General features: G+C 50.8%; 1 protein-coding gene across 1 annotated transcript in view; it reads right to left on the bottom strand.

Annotated features, from left to right (window-relative positions):
* Positions 1 to 19,391, bottom strand: part of LOC119971106 (chromodomain Y-like protein 2) — a 156,290-nt gene that overhangs the window by 14,483 nt on the left and 122,416 nt on the right. The window lies entirely within an intron of this gene.

Raw genomic sequence — 19,391 nt, 5'->3', positions numbered from 1 at the left:
CTCTCTGTCTCTTACTGAGTGCTGGCGGTTGCTGACTTGCCTGCCGGAAGGAGAGAGAGAGGGAAGAGAGCAGAAGGAGAGAGGAAGGAGAGACGGAAGGAAGGAACAACAACACCAACAACAACAGGAAGGTGACTGCAAAACAAGGTGGGAGTAAAGCCCCTTTACACTGTTTGTTTGCTGGGCCTCTCCCAGGCTGAGGGCCCGGCCTTGCCCAGCTGGGCCTCTCCCAGGCTGAGGGCCCGGCCTTGCCCAGCTGGGCCCCTCCCGGGCTGAAGTTCCCTTACACCAGCAGGGAGGAGATCGGTCCCATTGGGTGGTCGTTCTAGGGTGGAGCACAGACTGTATTTTGCTGAGCCCTACTTGGGCCGAAGACCTCTTTAAACCAGCGTCACTTACCTCAGTGTGGTGACCTGGGGTGGGAGCAGCCCTCCTGGGCTGAAGATCCCCAATCCTCCCACCCTCCAGCTTCACCCGGAGTCTCAGGAGTCTCTCACCTCGGGAACCATTCCATCTACGGTGCCCCGCCCTCCTGTGTTGCTGACCTCCTCCAACAGGGCTCCTTGTTCTCTCTTCTCTTCCCTTCCCTGCTTTGCTCCCCTCCCTGTATACCTTCCAAGGGGGAAAGAGTACGTCATTCCACCTCACCCTTCCCCTGACAACCCCCTTCCCACAATCTATTTCGTCAATTAAATTCCAACGCCACAAGCCCGCATTGGGGTGGGCGGGGCACTTGCCCTGTGGCCACTCCACCTACACCAGTGGCGGGGCCGACCAGAGCCATCTATGCGGGGGGGGGTGGGGGGGGGGGGGGTGGTCTCCTCGGCCTCCACTGCTCCCGCAGCCCGCCACCTTTCCGGTTGCCTGACCTGAAAGCTGGGCGTAAAGTGCTACGCTCACCCCACCGTCACCAGAGAGACGTGCGTTCACGCAATGGCCGTGGTCGTCTGCCCCTGTGGCCGCTTCTCGAATGTCCGGGAAAGTCGTGTTCTTCCTGAGGGCCGAGAGGTGCGGTTCACCTCGTCCTTGAAAAGGGGGCTCGTGGTCGGCGGGACATACGTAGCGGTGGACCCTCTTGAGGACACTGCCGGTCATATTGTCCAATGTCCCGCCTCATCTCCTGACGGAGCTCCGCCTCCCCCACCTCCAACTACTGGGGGAGGTTCGTTCCGAGGTGGCGCCGCTCCCCCTCGGCCTGAAGGACGTCCCCCTCAGGCACATCTACTCCTTCCGGCACCAGGCTTTCATCCGCTTGGCCCGGGAGGATGTATTAGAGGGGGGGACTCGAGGTCTCCCATCTGGGGGCGACCTTCCGCATCTTCTGGTCCGCAGATGGCGTACGGTGCCACGCCTGCAAGAAGGTGGGGCACGTGCAGAAGCTCTGTCCCGCTTCCAAAGCCACCACTGACACCAAGGTGGCTGCGAGTGGCACCGCCGGCCCCTCCTCCTCCATTGGCATTACCACCCCGACCCTACAGGGGGACACCGTGCTGGCACAGACTGGCTGGTCGGCTGCCGGTGTGGAGGAGGGAGGGCATCCACCAGGCCGTAAGGCCCGAAAGAAGGCAAGGCGGGGATCGGCTGCAAATACCCCCAACCCCGTCAGCCGAGAGACCCCTGCGCCCCAGAACTCAGGCCTGGGGGCCACCGCAAACACTCAAGCTCAGCCTGGGCCCACTGACGCCTCAGCGTCGGGTACCGGGCCCGTCGTCGTTTTGGCGTGGGTCAGCAAGGGGGGGTGGGGGGTGATGCGTGTGCTCCCAGGCCGACGCAGACGACTCGAACCCGGGGGCAGAGTGTTGAGGAAAGGGGGGGCGTTGCAAGAATGGAGATTTCGTCAGCGCAGGGCACCCCCCGCAAGCAGCACCACTCCTTGGAGGGGGTGGGGGGGGGGGGGGAGGGGGGGGGGGGAGGAGGAGGGGAGAGAAGCATCATGACCCCTCCCTGGAATAGAGCGGGTGGCGCCCCGACCCCTGCCCCTTGACATTACACCACGCCCCCGGAAGAGATTAGACAAAGCACATCATCTGTCGACCCCATAGCTGTCGCAGCCCCCCCCCCGAACAGGACCCCTCGGGGCCGGATGCAAGCGAGACCCCAGAGGGCCCGTTTCTCCTGGTGCCATTTTGCACCCCAGAGACGTTCCTTTGTACAACGGCGGAGGCTGTGACGGCTCCCTGACCTCAGGGTCATTGGGTGGTGGTGGTGAGGAACGCCTCTCCTCTCCATCCCAGCCTCCGACGCCGGCAGTCCCTATCTCCACCCCGGAGCTTATTCCGGAACTGTTCCCGGCACCCTCGACAGCCTGTCCAGGGGCAAAACCGCAGGGCTGGCGGGCTGACCGTGGAGTTCTTCAGGATGTTCTGGACGTCCTGGGGAGCGACTATGCGGGGAAGAGATGTCCCACTCATGGCACAGAGCCACCATTACCTTGCTGCCAAAGAGGGGGTATCTCCACCACCTTAAAAACTGGCGTCCGGTCTCCTTCCTCAGCAGGGATTACAAGATTTCCACCAAGGCAATGAGTTTGTGCCTTGGCACCGTGTTGATCCACCCTGACTAGTCCTACACAGTGCTGGGCCGCACAATCCATGACAACATTCATATGGTCCGGGACCTGATCCATCATTCCCAGAGAGCTGGTATGTCGAACGCCTTCCTGTCCCTTGATCAGGAGAAGGGGTTCGACAGGGTGGATCATAAATATTTGTTCGGGACTCTGCAAGCAATTTGTCGCCCGGATCCGACTTCTGTACACTGCCGCAGAGTGTCTCGTTAAGGTTAACGGGTCTCTGACGGCGCCCCTTCGCTTTGAGAGAGGAGTGTGTCAGGGCTGCCCTTTGTCTGGCCACCTTTATTCTATTTGTGTGGAGCCTTTCCTGCGCCTCCTGCGTAGGAGGCAGTCGGCACTGCTCCTGCGCGGGCCGGGCATTGGGGTGGTCCTTTCGGGTTACGCTGATGACGTACTCCTCATGTTCACTGACCCTGCTGACCTGTGGAGGGTGCGAGAGTGCCAGGCTGTGTACTCCGACGCGTCCTCTACCAGGGCCAACTGTGCCAAATGTTCCGGACTCCTGGTCGGTCCGTGGCAGACGGACCCCCTCCCGGAGGAGCTCGGGCCTTTTACCTGAAGCAGGTCCAACATCCTCTATTTGGGCGTCCACCTTTGCCCGGCTGAGGAATCCTGGCCGGCGAACTGGCAGGAGCTGGAGACCAAGGTCGCCGCTTGCTTGTGACGCTGGACAGGATTGCTCCGAGTGCTGACCCACAGGGGTCGAGTTCTCGTCATAAACCAGCTGATAGCCTCCACGTTGTGGGGCCGGCTGGTCACTTTGACCCCTCCCCCTCACTTTGTCACGAAGATCCAGAGGATGCTCGTAGAGTTCTTCTGGGACAAGGGACTGCACTGGGTCGTTGCTGAGGTTCTGAGTTTCCTGCTTAGGGAGGGCGACCCGGCGCTGGTGTGCCTTCGCACCCAGGTGGCGACCCCCTGGCCTGATGGAATTCCACATTGGTCCCAGGCCCCGAAACCTCCCTCGGGGGCTAGTGCCCCACAATCCTAGCCGCCGCACGGAAATACCCTCCGTGTCTTTTCGCATTGCGCGGAGGGATTTCCTGTACGGGCTGCTGCTGCACACCCTTCACCTCCTTACCCTCGCCCGTCGTCCGAACACGCCATGGCGTACCTTGTTGCCGTCCGGCGGCGGAGGTCCCTACCGGAGGTCCCTCTATGGAGGAGTCCTTCCCCTCAATCTTGGGGACCTGGGGTGGAGGGTGTTGCATGCAGCAGTGCCGTATAATCACAGATTGCACTGGTTCACGGACTCCCAAGAAGCCTGCCATTTGTGCGGCCTTGTGGAGTCCGAGGCCATGTCTATGTTACATGTTTTAGGCTGCACCCCCTTTTTAGTTTTCTAACCAATCTTTTGCTGGAGTTTTGTTTGCACTGCAGCCCCACGCTCCTAATGTACGGGCACCCGGTACAGAGAGGGGCGGGGAAGGCGGAGGACCTCCTTGTGAACCTGCTCTTGGGCCTGGCGAAGCGCGCCATTTATAGATCCAGGCAGCGGGCAACCGAGGGGGTGGTCCAGCCAGACTGCCAGCCCCTCTTCCGCGGCTACATTCGCAGCCAGGTGTCCCTGGAAAGGGAGCATGCGGTGTCCACGGGCACCATCGAGGCCTTCCGTACCCGTTGGGCACCGCAGGGGTTGGGTGCTTTATTTTTAACTTCACTCTTATTTGATGTTTTTCAAGTTTCCGTTGATCATTGTTATGTTCGGACAGTGGCCCCTAACAGGAGCGGCTCTTTTTTGCTTTGTCCCTCAGTTTGTTTTCCTTTCTTCTGTTTTGTTGGTGGATCTCAAAAGAGTGGCCAATCCACCTAGCCTGCACGTCTTTGGGTTGTGGGGGTGAAACCCACGCAGACACGGGGAGAATGTGCAAACTCCACACGGACAGTGACATAGAGCCGGGATCGAACCCGGGTCCTCAGCGCCGTAGACAGCAGTGCTAACCATTGCGCCACCGTGCCGCCCATTCCACATGCCTTCTTAACCACTTTCTGAACCTGCCCTGCCCCCTTCTATGATTCGTGCACATATACCTTCAGATCAGGTCCGGGTAGCGAGCTGTCGAGGGATTGGCTGACCGGACTGGTTGTCCCGCTATCGTGGCTTTGTTTGTGACCGGTTGCCCAGGAGAGGGAAAACGGGGTGTGAACCGCAGGGGCGTGGGTACATCAAACTCCCTGGGAATTATATTTTAGTTGAATTAGATAAGTTTCCTTTGGCGTTTTGATTTTTGTCACAGTGCCCCACCAGGGGCTGTCACCCCTCTCATTAATTAATTTGGTTTATTAAGAGGATATCTTCGGATAACTCTGCTCCTGAATCCCTTTATGGAATTGTATCCTTTCTTTTATATTGCAATTCCATGTTCTCCTTACCAAAATATATCAATTCACATTTATCTGCACTCAATTTCATCAGCCAATTGTCTTCCCATTCCATTAGCCTGTCTATGTCCTCTTGAATTAATCTCTATCATCCTCATAGATCATAATACTGCCAAGTCTGACAAACGACTGTTTGCCTCGACTCTCTAACTCCTGTCACTCAGCCAACTTCATATCCATGTGGCCACTTTCCCATTTATTTCATGGATTTGAACCTTGCTGTCAAGCCTGTTGGGTGGCACTTTATTTCTGGCCTTTTGGAAGTCACTGTACACCGCATCAACCACATAACCGTAATAAACATTCCTCTGTTATCCCATCAATTAAACTTTGGTGGGGGCCCAAGGGGCCTGTTCAGGAGGAATGGGCTTCTGCGAGGCTTGAACTACCCTCACCACTAGTCAAGTCCCAGCGGAGGCAGAATGACCACCACACAAGGACGGGGGGGGGGAAACTCCTCTCATAGATAAGGGGAACCCTCCACACAAGCGGCAGGAAACCCCCTCCTATTGAGAACAACGACTTTGGCAATGTCCCCTAGCCATGCCAGGGGGCTATACCTTTGGGCAGCACAGTGGTTAGCACAGTTCCAGGGACCAAGGTTCAATTCCGGCCTCGGGTGACTGTCTGTGTGGAGTCTACACGCTCTCCCCGTGTCTGCCTGGGTTTCCTCCGGGTGCTCCGGTTTCCTCCCACAGTCCAAAGATGAGCAGGTTAGGTGGATTGGCCACGCTAAATTGCCCTTTGGTGTCCAAGGGGTTGGGTGGGGGTGCTGGGTTGTGGGGATAGGGTGGAGGCTTGGGCTTAAGGATGGTTTACTTTCCAAGGGCCGGTGCGGACTCGATGGGCTGAATGGCCTCCTTCTGCACTATGATTCTATGATACTTTCCTTTGTGCTCCTGGCGGGTTCCCCTTGATTGCTTCACATTTTTAAATACCTGCTACACCCTTTACTGATGTGATGTCTATTATGGACCAGGGCTCAGAAACTCCAAAGTGTATTATGAAGTCCATATGACCTACAACCTTTATGTTGAATTTGGCTCGGATGAGCACAGGAGCCTTCCCTTCAGGTGTGGTTCATCAGTTTTCTGGACACTGTAGCCATCTAAGATGACCACCTGCAAAGGACCATGGGAATTATGGCCAATCCACGACTCATACACAGCCTATGTGTATCTAAAACACAGGTAACCAGATCTGATCGAATCCCCCGCTCGTTTGCAATTTAATGGCCCATTTTCCCAGGACAATAACTCCAATCAAGCAACCGGTACAGCCACAGATTGATTGGCGCCACTCCCCTTACTCAGAAAGCCCAACTGCCAAGGTCAATGATCGCTAAGGACCCGCCCAGCTACCAAGGCACCTGCCCCTTTATTGGCCGAAATCGAAGAGAGTAAGCAGAGCCCTGTCGAACTAGTTAAGGAACGCCCCAAAGAGCGCAAAATCCCAGAGGGATAAAGAGAGCACAGCCATGTGTTCTGTCCCTTGTGGATCCGGCCTGTGCCAACCCAATTGCAGCAGGAACAGCCAGCTAAGTTCAAGGCCAACAAGCGCTACCTGACGGATGTGCCCAGCAGTGACAGAGCCACTTCCTTCGAACCAGCCAAGTGAAATCCAGATAAAGGCCTTATCCATTTGCACAGTGCCAGTCGCCCTGAAGTTCAGTATAGGTTATTGTAGCTGAAAGGTGTAGTTTAACTCGTAGTAGATATTGTGTTTGCATGTTGAGATAACTCTTGTGTATGTAAATAAACCATCTTTTTAACTAACTAACTGGTTGTGTGGTCATTTGATCGATATAAGGGAAGGCTTGTGGTTCACTAAGATAAATAGAAATACCCACAGTATTGGCGCCGCTGTTGGGACCGAAACAGAGCAACAACACTTTAATAAAAATAAGCTTTATTCTATGAACTTAGTTAACATTTATATGAACACAAAGCAAGAATTTTTTATCAATTACAAACATAAAGACACCATCCAGCTACAGTAATCTATGTATAACACTTAATGAATTCCCCCTTAACTGTTCCAATTCAAAAACAAAATAAAATAAATCAAAACCCTTATTCAAGGGCATGGCCCAGCACTCTGTATTCTCATTTGAATGAGACTGGCTTTCCCTGAATATATCTTTTAAGTTACCATTTTTATTTTATCACTTTCCCTCTGTGAGCGCGCGTGTGTGTACAAGATCGAGTGAGGAGAGTTGAAAAGGGGGCATGTGTTTGCGCAAGAGGTATTACATTTTTGCCAGTTTAATCATATGACTGTTAAATAATAATAGCTTATTTGAATGTTGAATTTACAAACTTGGTGACTGCAGCTTATTGGGCTCAGCCTTGGGTCTCGGGTAGTTTAAAATAGCATCTAATATTAGCTGTGTTGCAACTCTGGATCAAGTGGGGCTGGAATTGACTGCGCACTAGCCCAGGGGGTCGTGACAGTATGTCATGTGAAATGGTATAAATATATCAAGTCAAGGAAGTTAGAACGTCAAGGTGAAAGGGTAGTGGAATTATCTTAAAGTTGCCCGAGCTGGCACATCTTATAACATGTTGAATTGCCTCTTTCTGTGCTTCAGAGACAGTGGTTTTGCTTTTAATGGTTATGAGTAAAATTTTACATGTGCCAAGATAAAATTCCTCATTTGGACTCTGAACTGGTGGAACAGATGGGTAGCTTAATTTAGATCGCGTACAAAAATGAACATGATTAAAACGTGCATAATTCAGTAAAATTCACAAATGGGATTAACAAAATTGATGATGTCAGGAAAAGCCTTGCAGTTTTTAAACTGGAGATGGAATCCTGCTAGTAAAGGCATCTGGGTCCTGCTGACATACTTGGCAGAACATCAATTATCGAATTGGAGGACACCCGAACACAGCTCAATTGGCTTGTTCAGGCACAGTAACCTATCAAAATTCTCAGATAGATAGAAACTGCACTGAGAAAGCAATCTACCCGCAACATTATTCAACCGTCAGATGTTGGCTGGCATGTTGTACATTCCCAGGATATTACATCTCAGATTCGCAGCATTCACGGTTTAGCTTTTTGTCTTTTTAGCTCAGGGTTATTAGAGTGTAACAGATGATATTACTGTGCGTTAATGTAACATACAGCTGAAAGCAGATTCTTGCAACCAGCAAAACTGGCGGGGGTGTAAAAGAGTTGCTGCCTATTCTAATGCTCTGAAGGATTGGGAGAAGTCTAGAAGTGTTCCGTCCAGAGCGATGATGCAAGTGCCGATTAAGGTCATTGTACTGATACAAGTTGAGAGATTCTCCGAAGTGTATGCACTTGTAGTTCAGGTGCCTGTGATCTGAAGGCACAAACACAGTTGTCATCCCATCGTATCTGACAGTTATAGTTCTTAATCCTAGGCCCAGTCTCAAAGTACAAAAGAAGTTGAATGAAACTTCTCGAAGACGCAGAAGGATCATAACACACAACCCGGCCTATCGTGTATGTGTGGCTTTTTGACAGGGCAGTGTAACAAGTTCCACTACTACCCTTCCCCTCCCCCCACCTCTTTCTCCAGAGCCTTGCAATATTTTTTCACTTCCAAACTCCCCCCTCCCCGGCGGGATCTTCCAGTCCTGCCGTTGCGCATCCCGGCGTGGATTCCCCAGCAGCGTGGGATGGATTCAATGGGAAATTCCATTGTAGCAGCTGGACCAGAAGATTCCGCCACCCGCTGTGGAGAAACATGTCACGGGGAGGCCAGAGAATCTTGCCCTACATCTTAAACTACAACGGTCTCATTCACATACAAAGTCCCTTTTAAGCACACAAGATGACTATGGTAAGAAACACTTCTTTCTGAACCCAAGTGAATGTCTGTGGATTTCTCCTCAAAATCCCCCCAGATGATTCTTATATCGTGAGCCACCTTATTTCACTGAACTCCGGCTTCCGCACGGGTGATTTCAAATCTTCTTTTAAATTATGCTTTCTCTCCTCTGCTTCCATCCAGGTTTCGCTTTTAGGTTGCACTCTTCTCCCTCCAGGTTTCCTTTGTCTTGAAGGCTTTTACACAAACTTCGAGGTCCAGCCACCAATTTCTGCAACTATTTTAAATAATGTCTCCCAAACTGTAGCAATTTCACACAAACCGCCGGAGATATCTTTCTGACCTTTCACCATTCAATGCCTTTTCAATTCTGTGACTTTACTGAACGATAATCTGTTCTCGATCCCAGTTTCCTCTGTTCCGTTAACACCAGGCTTCTTGCTTCTCGCTTCCTTAACTAGCTGGACTTTAGATTTCTGGGCATCTGTTTTCTTAACCATTACTCCATGATGCGACTTTGCTTCTAGCAAGGCTGAGAGATATGTTGCCCCTTTAGCCTTCTGAAACCAGCTGCTTCTCGCCGAGCTGTGGGGTCTGCCTTCTGTCTCAGTACCCATCTCCAACTGCAATCAAGTTAGTAAAACTAAAACTCAAAAAGTTCTCTACCTTGTAAGACCCCAGTTGCTAAGCAATCTAAAAATGTTTTAACTCTTCACGCCATAGCCCTCTCTAAGCACAATAGAGACAGCTGGAACTGCACAAACCCCCACAAATACAAACACCGTTGTCCAGTATGAATCAAACTTCAAGTTTTTTTTCTTCTAGGCACAGAATCATTAAATTGAACCCACTTAAGATTACATCTTATTTCTAATGTTTACCAATACAAATATAAATCCCTTAAAACTACCTTTATTTTCCTAACAGGTGGATTGGTATAGATATTAAGTAAGGGATCTTGATTCCAATGCCCAAAGTTTGCCAATAAAGCCTGTTGTTGAGTCACACCTTTCTTTGAAGTACATAAGAACAGTTTTGCCTGACTCTTGGAAGTACAATGGGCAGGAAATGAATGCTGGATATACTGTTGATGTAATAATACCAGCTGATTCCCAGCAAACTACAGTCAGAAATTAGATGAAGACATCTGCCTCTATATTCAGCTGAGGGGGGTGGGGAAATGGCAAAACCCTAGATGCATAAATATACCAAAATGCATTTTGTATTACTTGATGTATTTTACAAGGACAAAGCAAACTTTTATTTTAATTTGCCCGAAACTCAAAACATAATTGGGAAAATAAAATAGCTTCCCAACCTAAACCATAGTATGGTCTGGATAGACTATAAAATTGTACAAATTTGCAGAGGTTAATAATAAAATTTGTGACCTTAAAACATGACCTTAAAGGGCAGCAGGGTAGCATGGTGGTTAGCATAAATGCTTCACAGCTCCAGGGTCCCAGGTTCGATTCCCGGCTGGGTCACTGTCTGTGTGGAGTCTGCACGTCCTCCCCCTGTGTGCGTGGGTTTCCTCCGGGTGCTCCGGTTTCCTCCCACAGTCCAAAGATGTGCGGGTTAGGTGGATTGTCCATGCTAAATTGCCCGTAGTGTCCTAATAAAAGTAAGGTTAAGGGGGGGATGTTGGGTTACGGGTATAGGGTGGATACGTGGGTTTGAGTAGGGTGATCATGGCTCGGCACAACATTGAGGGCCGAAGGGCCTGTTCTGTGCTGTACTGTTCTATGTTCTATGTATAGTTAAGCGACAGCTTCTGGTAACACCAAATGCTGCAGATTCTTGCAATATTTTAACTTTTGATGTGTATTTTGACCTTCCTAATAAAAGCCTTGAAAAATAGATCTGTAGAGATAAGGAGTTAGTTATCCAGACGACATGCCGAAACTGTGACGTTGGGAAGTGATGGGAACGTGTTTATTTACTTGCAGTGGGTAAAGAAAATATTTTCACTGGCCAGCAAACTCCCAGAGGGACTGATACGAGTATTATCCTTGGAGGGAGAGTCAAGTCCAAGGCGAGTACATTTTGTTCTAAGTACTCGCTCCCCATTGTCTGTGTAAAAAAATAAACAAAATGTTCCTCGCCGTTTGTTTTTTTTTTGAAAGAAAAAAAGTCCAATTTTACAACCAGACAACTTTCTGTCCTGCTGCTGCATTGCGGAAGGTCCCCGGCAGTGAGAAGCCATGAAGAGTTCCCGGAGTGGCTGCATCTGTCCGAATGGGGACTGTGAACTTAGACCAACCCGGGAGTCCATGCACGGTTGGGCACCCAAAGACTATGATGTGGGTTTGCCGTATGCTTGAAATGAAATGAAAATCGCTTATTGTCACAAGTAGGCTTCAAATAAAGTTACTGTGAAAAGCCCCGAGTCGCCACATTCCGGCGCCTGTTTGGGGAGGCTGGTATGGGAATCGAACCGTGCTGCTGGCCTGCCTCGGTCTGCTTTCAAAGCCAGTGATTTAGCCCTGTGCTAAACCAGCCCCTTGTGGCATGCTTTCTACCCTCGAACTGAAAAACAGACACAGATGTAAACATGAAAAATGCAGTCTGGCTGCTTAATAGTCCTTAAATTATGTCATTTATGAATTGTCCGACACAATGTCAAAAATATCTTTTCGCCAAGATTTAGCAACTCTTCGGCACTGAATTCAATCTTTTGCTTTTTTTATGCCTCCAAAAGAACAACCGCGTCCAACGTGTTTTTAAAAATTCCTCCTCTTCAGTTATTTTTGTTCCTTCCAAAAAGTGTTTTCACCCTTGAAGTCCATATTCATAACAGCGCTGCTTTGAAGTTCAAAATTGTCGTGCTTTTGGAACTCTTTTTAAATCACTGCCTCGCTTTTAAGTTACTCTACAATTTCATTCATTCCAATTCTCTTCCCACATCTAGTGATGCACTAAGGCAAGCTTCCGTCTGTTTTCCATGATTGGTAATTCCCGGAACAGGTGGCGGGTCTGTCGTCAGGGGGCTTACAGCTTGAGGGGCGCGACATTGAGCGTGGCCGACCAGGAGTCTCCCCCGCTCTTACCACCAGCCATTGGCATAACTGAAAGGATTTGCAGGTTGACACACTCTATACCCTTGAAAAATAGATCTGTCGAGATAAGGAGTTAGTTATCCAGACGACATGCTTTTTAACACAAGACCCTGCTCCCACGCCCACATCTCTGTCCTTGGCCTGCTGCAATGTTCCAGTGAAGCTCAACGCAAACTGGAGGAACTCACTTCCATTTAGGCACGCTACAGCCTTCCGGTCTCAACATCGAATTCAACAACTTCAGATGATTAGCTCGACCCCATCTCGACTCATTTTTTGCATCCCATTTCATTTTAATTGTTTTTTACCATTTCTTTCTCTCTTGTCTTTCTTTATATATATTCAACCCCTCCATCTTATCCACCTTTTGTTACCCTTCTCCCCCCCCCCCCATCTGTCACAGTTTACCCTCTGATGTTAGTTTCTCTGCAGTTTGGCCGTTCACACATTTTATTCTCTCTGGGGACTGCCATTAGCACTCTTTCCCCGTGGATTTCTGTGGCTATCAGCACCCGGTTTCCCTGGGTTTCTGTGGCTATGACTCATCTTTCATCCTCACTCCACAGTATAAATATTTCCCACTTTCTCTGTCTGTTAGCTTAGTTGTGGCAACACTGGCGCGTTTTTGCTCCCCTGACGATAAAATGCCCCCCCTGCTACCTTCCGCGGGAGTTCAGCTCCGTCATCCTGAAGGCAGTTTACATCCCAACCCTAGCGAACGTGAAAATCGCACTGGACGAAATATTCACCATCACAAATAGCCTCGAAAACGAAACATCCCGAGGCCTTGTTCATTGTAGCTGGGGACTTCAATCAGGCCAAACTCAAGTGCGTACTACCAAGTTACCACCAACACGTCACCTGTTCCACCAGAGGCCCAAACATCCTGGACCACTGCTACACAAATATCAAACATGCCTCCCGCTCTATCGCCCCCCCCCCCCCCCCCCCCCCCCCCCCCCACCCCCACTTTTGGCAAATCTGACCACAAGGCTGTGCTCCTGCTCCCGGCCTATAAGCAAAAACTGAAGCGGGAGAATCCGTCAAAGAAAGTTGTGCATTGTTGGTCTGCGGAATCGGATGATCTCCTACGGGACTGCTTAGAGTCAGTGGACTGGTCAGTATTTAAAAACTCTGCGACCAGCCTGAACGAGTACGCCACTACAGTAACTGACTTCATTAGTAAGTGTGTAGAAGACTGTGCGCCAAAGAAGCAAATCCGCGTGTTTCCCAACCGGAAACCCTGGATGAACAGGGATATCCACTGCTTGCTGAAGTCTAGGTCTGAGGCGTTCAAGTCAGGCGACCCTGACCTCTACAAGAAAGCCAGATATGATCTAAGGAGATCCATCAAAGATGCCAAAAGATAGTACCGGACCAAGCTCGAGTCCCAGGCTAGCCACATGGATCCCCGCCGGCTATGGCAAGGTCTGCAAGACATAATGGGCTACAAGATGAAGGGATATAAAATCACCGGCTCCAATCCACCCCTCCTTGATGAGCTCAACGCATTCTCTGCCCGCTTTGAACATGAGGTCAGCGAGAGCAAGCCCTCCACCCCAGAAGTCTCGGATGAACTTGTATCTGAGATCACCACTGCAGACATCAGAGCAGCCTTCTCGAAGGTCAACCCACGGAAAGCCACTGGCCCGGATGGGGTATCCGGACGGGCACTCAGGTCTTGCGCGGATCAGCTGGCGGGTGTATTCGCAGACATCTTAATGAAATGAAATGAAAATCGCTTATTGTCACGAGTAGGCTTCAATGAAGTTACTGTGAAAAGCCCCTAGTCGCCACATTCCGGCGCCTGTCCGGGGAGGCTGGTACGGGAGTCTAACCGTACTGCTGGCCTGCTTGAAAAGCCAGCGAGCTAAACCAGCCCCTAAACCTCTCTTTACAACAATCTGAGATCCCTATCTGCTTCAAGAAGACGACCATCATCCCTGTACCAAGAAAAAGTCAAGCAGCGTGCCTTAATGACTATCGTCCACTGGCTCTGACATCCATCATCATGAAGTGCTTCGAAAGGTTAGTCATGGCACAAATCAACTCCAGCCTCGTGGATTCCCTTGATCCACTACAGTTCGCCTACCGCTGCAACAGGTCCACAACAGATGCCATCTCCATGGCCCTGCACTCTATCCTGGGACTCCTAGATAACAAAGACACCTATGTCAGACTCCTAATAATCAACTACAGCTCAGCCTTCAACACCATCATTCCTACAAAACTCATCTCCAAACTCCGTGGCTCCTCCCTCTGCGGCTCGATCCTGAACTTTCTAACCCACAGGCCACAATCAGTAAGGATAGGCAACAACACCTCCTCCACGATCATCCTCAACACCGGTTCCCCACAAGGCTGTGTCCTCAGCCCCTTACTACAGTAGTCCCCCTTTATAACGCGGGTGTTGGGGTCCAAGACCCCAACCCGCGTTGTATCCGAGCCGCGGATATCCATGATGGGGGTTTTAAATTTATTTAAAAATCTATGCTAGCGCTTCCCATTGTGAGTCTACGGGGGGCGGGGGGAGAGGTCAGACCCCCGTAGACTCACAATGGGAAGCGCTAGCATAGATTTTCAAATAAATTTAAAACCCCCATCGTGGATCCAATTAAAATTTCAGCGGCCGGCTCACTTTGATCCGGAGAAGGAAGCTGCTCTCACTGAAATCAGCCGGCCGCTGAAATTGACACTGCCCGCTGCTCTCATCCCTCCAATCCAACTTTTAAGTTTAATGTTTCTGATTGGAGGGAGAGAGCAGCCGGCAGTGTCAATTTCTTTTTTTTTCCCTCCGGCTTGCCCCCTCTCCCCCCACATCCTCCAACTAGACCCCTCTCCCCCCACACCCTCCGACTCGCCCCCTCTCCCCCCCCAACACCCTCCGGCTCGCCCCCTCTCCCCCCACACCCTCCGGTTCGCCCCCTCTCCCCCCACACCCTCCGGCTCGCTCCCTCTCCCCCTCACCCTCCTGCTCGCCCCCACAGCGTCCAGCTCGCCCCCTCTCCCCCCCACAACCTTCCGCTCGCTCCCTCTCCCCCTCTCCCCCACACCCCTCCTGCTCTCCCCCACAGCGTCCAGCTCGCCCCCTGTCCCCCCACACCCTCCGGCTCGCCCCCTCCCCACACCCTCCGGCTCGCCCCCTCCCCCCCCTCTCCTCTCCCGTCCCCCAACACCCGCAGGGCCCCCCTCTCTCCCCCAACACCCGCAGGGCCCTCCTCTCTCCCCCAACACCCGCAGGTCCACCCTCTCTCCCCCACATCCCCAGGGGGGTCTCCCCCACACCCACAGGGGGGTCTCCCCCACACCCGCCCACACCCGCTCCCCCCCAACATCCGCCCCCCCACCTCTCCCCCCCCAACACCCGCAGGCCCCCCTCTCGTCCCCCACACCCACAGGGGGGTCTCCCCCACACCCACAGGGGGGTCCCCCCAACACCCCGCCCCCCTCCTCTCCCCCCCCAACCCCCGCAGGGCCCCCCTCTCTCCCCCAACCCCCGCAGGGCCCTCCTCTCTCCCCCAACACCCGCAGGTCCACCCTCTCTCCCCCACACCCCCAGGGGGGTCTCCCCCACACCCACAGGGGGGTCTCTCCCCCACACCCGCCCCCCTCCTCTCCCCCCCCAACACCCGCCCCCCTCCTCTCCTCCCCCAACACCCGCCCCCCCTCTTCTCCCCCCCCCACCACCCGCCCCCCCTCTTCTCCCCCCCCCCAACACTCGCCCCCCTCTTCTCCCCCCCCCCCAACACTCACCCCCCTCTTCTCCCCCCCAACACCCGCCCCCCCCCCCTCGGCAGTGTCAATTTCAGCGGCCGGCTGATTGTTTCAGTGAGAGAGCAGCTTCCCTCTCCGGATCAAAGTGAGCCGGACCGCTGAAATTGACACTGCCGGCTGCTCTCTCCCTCCAATCCAACTTTTAAGTTTTAATGTTTCTGATTGGGGGGAGAGAGCAGCCGGCAGTGTCAATTTCAGCGGCCGGCTCACTTTGATCCAGAGAGGGAAGCTGCTCTCACTGAAATAATCAGCCGGCCGCTGAAATTGACACAACTGACAGCTGGGGTCCATAAGCCCCCCCCCCGCGGTATATCACGAACCGCGGTATTGCGGAGCGCGGTATAACGGGGGACTACTGTATACTCCTTATAAACCTATGACTGTGTGGCCAAATTCCCCTCCAACTCGATTTTCAAATTTGCTGATGATACCACCATGGTGGGTCGGATTTCAAACAACGACGAGACAGAGTACAGGAATGAGATAGAGAATCTGGTGAACTGGTGCGACGACAATAATCTCTCCCTCAATGTCAACAAAATGAAGGAGATTGACATCGACTTCAAGAAGCGTAGTGGAGAACATGCCCCTGTCTACGGGAACGAAGTAGAAAGGGTCGAGAGCTTCAAGACTTTAGGTGTCCAGATCACCAACAACCTGTCCTGGTCCCCCCCCCCCCCATGCCGACACTATAGTTAAGAAAGCCCACTAACGACTCTACTTTCTCAGATGACTAAGGAAATTTGGAATGTCAGCTACGACCCTCACCAACTTCTACAGATGCACCATAGAAAGCATTCTTTCTGGTTGTATCACAGCTTGGTATGGAGCCTGCTCTGCCCAAGACCGCAGGAAATTACAACAGGTCGTGAATGTAGCCCAGTCCATCACGCAAACCAGCCTCCCATCCATTGACTCTATCTATAATTCCCGCTGCCTCAGAAAGGCAGCCAGCATAATTAAGGACCCCACGCACCCCGGACATACTCTCTTCCACCTTCTTCCGTCAGGAAAAAGACACCAATGTTTGAGGTCACGTACCAACCGACTCAAGAACAGCTTCTTCCCTACTGCCATCAGACATTTGAATGGACCTACCTCGTATTAAGTTGATCTTTTCTCTACACCTTGCTGTAACTGTAACATTATATTCTGCAGTCTCTCCTTCCTTCCCTATGTATGGGATGCATTGTCTGTACAGCATGCAAGAAACAACACTTTTCACTGTATACTAATACATGTGACAATAATAAATCAAATCAAAACATGACCTAGACTGTTTGCGGTCTTTTCTGCTCTCTCCGTCAAACCCACCAGACGCTAACATGGCCGGAACTCTCCGCCCCCGTTTTCAGCTGGCGGGATAGCCAGTGGGGGCGCCGAACCCGACGCTGGGATTTCCCATACTGATTTTCCCCGTTTCCCGGGCCAATGACAGAGTGCTTAGAGCTGTTTGGTCGGCGTGGGAAATGTGATATCAAGAAAAGCCTTTCTTTTTTTTCCCTTTAACTGATTGGCTTTAGAACGCAGTGAATTCTGAATACTGGGCAAACTCAGCAGCCATTTTCCTCAATAAGCTCTACAAATAGCTACAAGACGAATGATATCGAAAGCCCAAAAAGCAGAAGAGGGATCCATCTCGTCAAGTTTGCCTGGATTTGGATGTAGTAATAATGGAGCAATGAATCAATAAATTAAGCATCCGCCGCACTTTAGATGGAGGAGCATAATCAGATTGTTTTATCTGTATCCTCCATTGTAATGACTTGTCCAAGAGAACCTGCAGGACAGTCTGTTAATGCAATGAAACTCAGATTTGTATTAATAAACCCGAATCCTGTGACAAATTCTGCCTAATGGCACTCCATTGGTATATTCCTGCCATTGATGTGCCTCCTCACTAAGTGATGGGATACAATTAATTGGGTCTAATGCTCATCAAATACACATTATGACTCGAGATCACCACGCCCTGCTCATAAGACGTGTAGGCCGCAGCATGTAGAAAGAACCAAATGCAATCAACTGATGAATAAATGAATAATCAGCCAGGTAAACAATCTAATTTATTTGAACAACCTAGCTCGTGGGCGGCACGGTAACACAGTGGTTAGCACTGTTACTTCACAGCACCAGGGTCACAGGTTCGCTTCCCGGCTTGGGTCACTGCGCAGAGTCTGCACGTTCTGCCCGTGTCTGTGTGGGTTTCCTCCGGGTGCTCCAGTTTCCTCCCACAAGCCCCAAAAGACGTGCTTGTTAGGTGAATTGGATATTCTGAATTCTCCCTCAGTGTACCCAAACAGGCACCAGAATGTGGCTACTAGGGGCATTTCACAGTAACTTCATTGCAGTGGTAATGTAAGCCTACTTGTGACAATAATAAAAGATTACTATTATTATTATTAGTTTGAAACTATTGTTTAAACGTCACTTGGAAATTTTTTTTGGTCCTTTTTAAGTCAGGAACTCAAGAGTAACCCTGGTTTCATATCCTAGGACATTTCTGCACTTTTTGTGTTTAATCTCGGAGTTTATTGTGACTAAAACCGATTGGTCATAATACGGTTCAATCGACTGGATGAAAATGACATAATTAGCCAGATTAAATATTAATAATGTAAAAAGCAAAACTGGATTTTAACAATTGTACCTGGTCGGGTTTGTAACGCTTGGATGCAGAAAGGTTCATATCTGAAAATAGAAGATAGTGGGGTGATCAAATTGAGGTCCTTTGTGATGATTGGGTGGTAAGAAACTGCTGCCTTTGATGGGGTGAGCCCCGAACAAAGGGGTCTAATCTTGAAATTAAACTTCGCCCACTCAGGGCTAACATCAGGAAGCAATTTGTCAAACAAGAGGTTGGGGAAATTTTGAACTCTCTCCCCCAAAAAGCAGTTGCGTCTGGGGGGGTGGGAGAGGGGAGGGGGTGGGAAGCTGGGTCAATTAATAGTTTCAAAATGGAGATTGATGCATTTTGTATTGGGCAAAAATACTCAGGGTACAGAAGGTACAAGGTGCGTAGGTAAGAGGTAAGAAAGAGATTGGCTATGCTGAGGGGGATCAATGACCAACTTCTGACCGTTGGACACTGTGGTGAGCTCAGGCAACTTATAAAGATGCTTTCGGGTTTAATGCAGGCAAGATCTTTAAGTCCAATGGCTGACGGTGAACTCCACCTTGTCCAGACGATGATTTGTCTTTCGGAACGTTTCGTTATTCGGAGCGTTTTCCAGATGTCTGGTGAGGGGTCAGATTACGCAATGAAATTTCAGGCAATTCCAAGCCTTGTCCGAGGTTCACCTTTTCACCTATTCCAAGCTCATTCATCCAGTAGGTATGAAAAATGAAATGAAAATGAAAATCGCTTATTGTCACGAGTAGGCTTCAATGAAGTTACTGTGAAAAGCCCCTAGTCGCCACATTCCGGCGCCTGTCCGGGGTGGCTGGTACGGGAATTAAACCGTGCTGCTGGCCTGCTTTAAAAGCCAACTATTTAGCCCAGTGAGCTAAACCAGTAGCCGTGGAGGGTCTCTTCACGTTTACAACAGTTTTTCTTTTATTCCTCTGCGACCAGTAGATTCCATGTTTTGACCTCTTACATGCAAAGATGTTCTTGGAATCAATTCTATATTTTCCTTCCGTTGGCTTGAAGTTAGGCTTCAAATGTCTCCTTGGGGCTATCATTGTGGGGCTATCATTGTAACCTTCTCTGGCCGGCAGAGATCCCCGCTCTCCTCCACTTCTGGTTTCTTGCACATCCCTGGTTTTAATCGCTCCACCTCTGGCGCCTGTGCCTTCC

This window comes from Scyliorhinus canicula, chromosome 9, assembly GCF_902713615.1.
Source record: "Scyliorhinus canicula chromosome 9, sScyCan1.1, whole genome shotgun sequence".
Classification (NCBI taxonomy): Eukaryota; Metazoa; Chordata; class Chondrichthyes; order Carcharhiniformes; family Scyliorhinidae; genus Scyliorhinus; species Scyliorhinus canicula.
Note: the sequence above shows the minus strand (reverse complement) of the source record. Positions and strands in the feature narration are given on the sequence as shown.